The following is an 8,334-nucleotide window of genomic DNA, read 5'->3' on the forward strand; positions in this document are numbered from 1 at the left end:
CCCTTAAATACCCATACCAGAACAAAAGGGTTGTACCAATATTTTTGGGTCAATTCATGTACCCCAGGGGGTAGCACCTGGTTTCGGGAGATATCTTGAAGAGACATCACCCAGAGAGGAGAACAGGATTCACAAGATACACCATATGTGATATATAGATATTCTTAGTGATATTTTGGTGACTTGACTCAGGGGGAGAGGAAGGGTTGAGGGAGAGGGGGATGCAGAGATAAGGAAGGAGAAAAGTTTGGACAGGACAATGTATTGTGCTCTGTCTTTGCTATCTTCTGTCCAGGGTGCGTTTTATGGCTTTATTGCAGGGTGAGTTTTGTCTTAGCAGGAAAATCAGTTCTTACAAAACTTTGTTGCACTATTTTCCAGTTAGCTCTGTAAAGCTGCTGTGAAACAATCTGTATTGTAAAAAGCGCTATATAAATAAAGGTGACTTAACTTGACTTGAATGGGAATCAGTGATGCGCGGGTTGATCCGAAATGAGCGGGTGCCTGCGGTCACCCGCGGTCACCCGCGGTTACGAGTCATCCAAAAATATTTTTAATTATATTCGGGTTGCGGTCGGTCGGGTCGTTTGAAATAAAGATGCCAATTAAACCTTTGTAATTTATATAGTACTAGAGAGCATATGAGCGGAGTGGAGCGGTGAGAATCTCCGCTCATCACTCACGGAACTGTTCACCCCTCCGCTCCCCCGCTCAAAGCTACATCAGGCCGCTCCGCTCATTATCGCTCAGCGCTCAACGCAGTTTGCTCCGCGCTCCACTCAAATCGCCCCCCGCTCGCTCCAAAAAAGGAAAAAAATCTACATGTATATCACTTTTAGCTTAGACCACAGCCTTACCTCCTAAAGAACTAGTTCTGACCGACTGTCTGCAGGGGTTCGAAATAACCCGAATTAGCATAAACTTAAACCTCAATTACAAGCAACAACAACATTTTTCAAATAGAAATGTTTTATTTCAAATTACAAATTAGACCTATGTAAGAAGGAATAGCCTACAAAGTCCTGTAAAATTAAACGAATAAATGGGCCTCATAATATAAATAACAATTATATAAACAAAAATATAGCCTACATAAAAATTTTAAAAGTAAATTTACTATTAGGCCAGAATTTTGATAAGTGAACTTTTGCGCAACGCGCACGATTAAAATTTAAATGGGCTTATCCTATATCCATTGTAGGCCTACACACAAACTGCTGTAAAATAAAACGAATAAATGGGCCTAATAATATAAATAAAATTTATATAAACAAAAAAAATATATAAAAAAATATACGTAAACGTTTTAAAAGTAGACTAAATTAACTATTAGGCCAACATTCTTATAACTGAATTTTTGCGCAGCGCGCAGGATTACAATTTAAAAATGGGCTTGTATCAATTGTTTGAATATTACGCTATATTTAATTTACACTTTGTTACATGTTACCGTACTCAATTTGCTAACCTTTTGCTTTCTTCCCAGCGTGTTCACATAGCACACTGCATGTTTTCAAGAGATGTGTCTTTTTAGATTCCAAAATGAATTACTGACTGAAACGATTTCTCCACATTCGTTTTCTTCTACCACATTAGTTAGTTTTATATTATAGGCTAGTACACCTGTATGACTTCTTATTTTCCTTTTTGAAGTAGGCTACTTTTTGAACTCCATTATTGAGCCGAGTTTTGACTGAAAATAGAATCCATCTTGCAGTCATCAACAGTAGACTGAGTCAGGCTAGACTGAGCATGCTTCAGAATCGTGAGCGGAGCGAAATTGGAGCGGGAAACAGGGCGACGCTCCGTCCTTTTAAAAATGCCGCTCTGCGCTCTGTCCAAGATCCGCCCGCTCGGGCTCCCCGCTCGCTCCCTCTCCACTCCGCTCACATGCTCCACAATTTTCTATGAAATACATACCTACACTTTATTGGCTGAATAACTGGCGCGAAGATGACGCACGAGCTCAGTCTGCAGGTAGAGATGGAGGCGGCAAGAGAAAAGGTGAAGACTGGGGAGTGGAAGCTCCGCAAATACACACAAAGTGTGGGAGACATTTGCCGAAATAATGAAAGATGATGACCAAAGTGCTGGCTTTGTCATGTGTACTTCTTGCTATGCATTTACTACTTTTAAAAAATGCGGGTCAGGAAGTGGGTCGGGTACAATATTTTCTTCTTTTTTTTTTGCGGTCCGAGTTATGGGCAGGTTAGTTGAAAACGTCGGTCGGGTGCGGGTTGTTTATACATTGACCCGCGCATCACTGATGGGAATATCTCGGTTACTGATGTAACCCTCGTTCCCTGAATGAGGAACATGAGAGGGAAAGGCCGGGATCCCTGTCTCGGCTCCTCAGCATAAACCTGAGTGAGTTGCTGGCCATCTTAGATATACCCATATAAACAAGAGTGGCTCGGCATGCAAATCTCACTCGCCAATATTCATTGGCCCATTTTCTTAATACTCAGAGGTGATCGAGGCTAGCAAGTAAGACTACATCAAGATGTTAGGTCTGGCAACTCACCATTGGCACGGCTCAATCCGAGGGGCGGGATAAACGGTTGTCTCTCAAAATCCCTCTGCACGGAAATAGGATAGCGCTACAACCAATCAGAGCAACGAAGAAGGCTAGTTGGTATATTAAACTTTTGCCGTATCCAGTCGGCAAAATCCGAAAACATCTTCCTTTTTTAAAAATGTCCTTTTTTAACTCCAAGTCCTCCAGAGTCACGGCCAAAGCTGATTCGAAAGACTGTCCGCCAGCAGCAGCCGCCATTCTTTGTTTTCAAGTAGCAGGGAACCGTCGCAACTCTGTCGTCATTATGTTAAGCCCGCCCCGCCTACTCTATACACGATGTGATTGGCCTGACCTGAGTTTGGTTTTTCCAGCTCGAAAGTCAACGGAGAGTTGCTAGACCACACTGGCTGCAAAATACATTTTGCTGCCGCTAGGGTGCGTCTAGATTTCTAGGCTGAAGTAAGACCCCAATATGTCAGTATCGACGTAATGTCTCCGCTCCCTCCTTCAGGGAATGATCAGTAACCGAGACGTTTGTTTCATAATCTATTTTTCATAATCTATTTTTCATTCCTGTTCTGTTCTGAAAAAAAGTGCAATTACACTTTTAGACTGATGACAATTAAAATACATCTTTATAGTGTTTATAATGTTTCTAAACATTTCATTTACCGAAATTTTACACTATTTCGGTATGCAACAATAAAACGTTACACTGATGCGACTGCAGTAGTCAATGCAGTTTTTGATTTTCCGAAGAATAGTGTGTAATGATTGTGTTGGTGATCGAGCTCCTGGTGTCACAGATGCTCTTGTTAATAAATGTCCCTCAGATGTCTTTCAGGATACGAGATCAGGGTTTAGCTTGAGGAATAGTAAATTAGGCTTGTTTACCCTGATGCCATCTGCATGTTTAAGAGAGCAGTGTTATTCTGCCCGACTGCAGTCACACACACACGACACACACACATATCCTGAAGGACTGAGGCATGTTCGTCTTCACATGTCTCCTCTTAAGATGCTCATTAATATTTACGACATCAGGTCCTCCTCAGGAAGGCAGACGCTGGCATCCGTGAGCTGTGTTGTATTTGCAGTCAGACGTGTGTGTGTGTGTGTGTGTGATGTATTTGCAGTCAGACACATTAGACACAAGCGTCTCCAAACATCTTGAGAACTGCAACACATCGTCTCTGACCGTCCATAATTCACACCGATACAGTATTTCCAAGAGCCACGTCAGTGTGCATGTGTGTGTGTGAGTGTGTGTGTGCGTTTGTGAGAGCAAACAGAGGTCACTAATTATTCAGTCTCTGTTTTGCCTCGTTAGCAGATTGTGAATGTGAGAGGGAGTAAATGATGAACACCACCTCAGAGCGACAGACACACACTTCTAACCCTCAGACGACACTGTTTTACTCTGAATGTGTTGCGTCTACAGATAAACATGGTCTGATGATGATCAGTGGCACAGAAATCCCCACACATTATTTCTCCAGTCAATCAATAAACAGCATCACACTCTCACCCTCTCCTGAGCGCTGGAGTGGTTCAGCCTAAAGCAATGACGTCGTAATCAGCTAAAACACTCGCGTGACTTACTTTACTTCCGGAACAATTGTGCACTTCGACATTCACGTGAACCGGGCCGCAGTTCCAGTGCATCCCAACTCAGATCTAGTCTGGGGTTCGGGACCCGGTCCGTGTGACAGCTTCACATTAGCAGTTTTGCATGTGAACCGAGCCTGTTTCTAACTAACCTGCCAGCTTTAGAGTTCCCTCAGTCGTGTTAGAGAAATCTCACGCTCTAGCAAAGAGAAAGAGCAAATCTATAATCCTGAAACCAAGCGAAACCCCAGTTAAAACAGTGAACGTCTCGATGTTTTCGTAGTGCAATGACTCGAGCACATGTCAGAGGACGCCGCTGTACCGACTCATTTCATTTACTAATAATACACACAATAATCCCTCAGCGTTTCCCGCCGTCTAATTACTGCCTCCGCGTCTTTTTATTTTAATCCATTATTTATTTTCCATGAGATTAAACATGCAGTAAAAAGCCTAATTCGGTTTTGTTCGGCTCGTGGTTGATTAGAATGTAGGGGGATATTTGAGATATGAAATTAAATCAGTGACTCACACTCTCTCTCTCTCTCTCTCTCTCTCTTTCTCTCTGTGTGTGTGTGTGTGTTTGTTGTGTTCAGGAAGCTTCTTGTTCACAGCGTCTCTGTGTTTCTCACAGTAATAGGAATATTCTGCTCATCTGGCCTCTGTCTGTCCCGTGGGTTTCTCAGGGCATGACCGTGACCCACAGCATGTGATTCTCAAACACACACACACACACACACACGTCTATAAAGGCCGAATGTTTCATTACTCGCTGCTGGAGTCCAGAGCTGGCATTAATGTTGGAGTCGATTCAACAGAGACATCTAAACAATACCAGTGACACCGAGCACATCAAGCCAATTACAGGAGACAGAGGAAAGGCCAGAGAAACATGAACCCAGAAGGCCACAGTAATGCTCACTCACTCACACACGCTTTTATTCTCGCTGAAAGACTCGCTTTAGTCTCCTCCATGTCTTTTATATTCCAACACAGGGATTCCCAAACTCTTTGTCACACCAAATATTCTCTTAAAGTCTACCTGAGGTTTGAAGTTAATATTCCAATAATTGAATGACACATTTTCATGTTTGTGGTTCACTGGTGTTGTAAACAGATAAACCATCTTTTTTTAATAGGACTTGGCCCAAAAATGTATACTGTGAATTATTATGTCATATATTGTGGTTGTGATTTGAACTGCAGTATAACATTTTACTGAATGAATTAATGAAAATATCTCATATTGCTGAGACAAAGAACAAAGGCTTTGGGTTTATTCTTGTTCCAGAAGTGTTTCACTCGGATACGTATGGCACAATAGGGAAGAAAACACCTTAAACAGCACAAGTTACAATAACAAGAGTCTTATGATGTTCAATCTCTCGAATTGAATCAAATCAAATACTCTAATTTTGGTAGAATATTGGTGAAATGCAGTATAAATGCATGTTGAGGGGGATCCAACAGATTCGTCATGGGAAATCGAAGAACCATAAAGAAATATCCGGATACAACTGAGGAAACTCTTGACTGACAGTAATGAAGCTAGCGCTAAGCTAGTGTGCTGTTAGCGTGAACAACGAAGAGGATAATGAGGTAATGAAGGCTCTCGCTGACATGAAAACCTTTCTCTTCCAAATGCGAAGGCGTCCTGAATGCTATTCAAGAGATCAAAAATTACATTTCTGAATTTGGTGGCGGAATATCAGAAGCGGAGCACTGAATTACTGATGATGTGGAAAAGTTACAGAAAACAGTGAATGTTCTGGATGACTTTGTGCGTTTTCTCACCTGAAAGTCACAGTTCATGTTTTGATACATTGTATACATTCGGTTAGTTTTGGTTTGGTTTCACATTGCAATTATGCGAGCGCACTAAAGAACTTTACATGACGTCCTCGCGTCCTGTCGTCATCATCTATATGGGCTGCATCTTGACATTGATTGGTTTGTAACGTCTGACGTCAGCGTGTTGTCAAGTCTAGAAACGAACCAAACCTCTGTTCAGTTTGATCCGGACCGAGACTGCCTCTTTTCGTCGGACCTACTTCCATCTGTTTGGGGGAGGTTTCACATCTGTGATTTTGATTCGGATCAAACTGAGAAGTCAGAAAATCCGGACCAAACAAGATCGGTGAGAAACGGCCCTTAGAGAGTCGCAGCCGTCGCTGAAATCCCTGTTCACTCGTTCTGCTGGAAAAGAGGAGGAGGCGGCAAACGTTTTGGAAAAAATTGTAAAAGTTACAAGAATCTCACCTTTTACAAATATGTAGAAGGTGGCCAGGCCAAACAATCCCTGCTTCATTTACGTCCAATGATTCAGATTCATAAAGCCATTCCATCTCAAATATTAAAAGTCATTTCAGATAAATCTGGTAGATATTCATTTGTGCAAGGCAGTCTTATAGATAACACAATTACCCTTGTGAATGTGTATGGGCCTAATTCTCAATTTTGTTAAAACTTATTTTTAATGTTGGCATCCCAACCTGGATATTTAATCATAGGAGTATATTTTAAAGTAACTTTAAACCCATATTTAGAGAGGTACAACAGTAAAGACACAGCTCACACGCAGAGTAGGAAAAAACATCATAGTTTTATAGAGGAACTTGAGATATACGATCCATGGAGGAGAAAATATCCCAACAAAACTGAATATTTATGCTGCAAATTCATACTCATGAATAGACTACTTTCTGATTTCAAATAATTTATTCCATCAGATTTTCGACTGCTCATGTGAGCCTATTGTGATTTCTGATCACGGCCCAGTTCAACATATATAATGTGTCAGAAATGATTTCGGGACCTTACAGATTGAGGTTTCACCAAGAATAGCTTCCCGATTCACAAAATTAATGGAGTTCATTGGAATTCATACAGTATAGATTTATTCTTTACAATTAACTTGAAAGAAACATCGGCATCTGTCCGATTTCGAAGCCTACCTCAGGGGTCAAGTGATAAGATACACAAGTTCTTTAAACAATAAAGCGAACTGGAGTTGTAAACTTTAGATGAAAGCATTAGAAGAAGCACACATATCAGTCATGTTCGGATCCTCTTACGCAGGAACTGCTCGTTTAAGAATATATGTATAATGAACGGCTATGAGTGTGGAAAGAAGTCAGGCAGACTTTTAGCTTGGCAGATTAAAAAAACACAATCGAGTAAAGCAATAAATAGCCTTTACACAACAGCTGGAACTCTGACATCAGATCCGGTGGAGATTAATGAAACTGTCAGTGTTTCCAATCGTTATATCCTACAGAATCTACAGGACAGAGAATGAAGCCAACTCTGTTCTCGGACAATCTTAAGAGCCCTTCTGTGAACAGTGAAGCCAGAAGACAACTGGACGAGCCGTAACAGATGTGTGTAGTGCGTCTGTGATGAGCGTGAGAAGCTCGTGTTGAGGCTCGGATGTGCTGTACATCAGGCGGAAACACACTGATTGTGTTTCTGTGTTTCTCCTGCAATCAGGAAACATCTTCCTCTGAGAGACGAACATCAACACACACACACACAGTCAACTAAACACATCTGTAAGTCGCTTTGAAATAAAAGCGTCTGCTAAATGAATAAATGTAAGCGGTTTAAGGCTTTCAGTTTCTGCTCCACTATTGTAATTCTGTACGGGCATATTAAGAATATTGTGGAATGACAGCAATGAAACTCCTCAGTTTAAGTTTCCCACTGAGGATTAATAAATGACCATCCTATCCTATTCTAGGCCCTTCCACACGGCACATCTCAACCTGAATAATATCACTACTATTCACTAAACTCATTTTTATGCTTTAAATTGGGTCGAAATAGGCAAGAATCGCGAGTTACACTGAGGCGTTTTAATGATTATGAAAGAGTTTCTCCAGCCGAGCATTTATTTGATCAATAATACAGTAAAAACACTGAAATATTTTTACAATTTAACAAACACACACAAACTCACACACTCTGGCACACACACACACACACACACACACACAATACATGATTCCATATATGATCATTTTTACATTCTTCATGATTAATTACAGTAAAACAATCCACACTTTATCAAACATAAGATTCTGGAGAAATATGTGAAATGAATAAGGCAAATCGTTCATCATCATGCTTTAAAACTAAATATTACAGTTTTCATCAAGTCTATTATCTATCCATTAACAAGAATAATTCTTATCAGTATTTGCAATTAG

At 40.9% G+C, this 8,334-nt stretch overlaps 1 protein-coding gene across 18 annotated transcripts in view; it reads left to right on the plus strand.

Moving 5' to 3' along the window:
• The window catches only part of nrxn2b (neurexin 2b), a 516,672-nt gene that overhangs the window by 179,675 nt on the left and 328,663 nt on the right, over positions 1-8,334 (plus strand). The gene's annotated exons all lie outside the window — the stretch shown is intronic.

This window comes from Squalius cephalus (genome assembly GCF_949319135.1).
Source record: "Squalius cephalus genome assembly, chromosome: 3".
NCBI classification, from domain to species: domain Eukaryota; kingdom Metazoa; phylum Chordata; class Actinopteri; order Cypriniformes; family Leuciscidae; genus Squalius; species Squalius cephalus.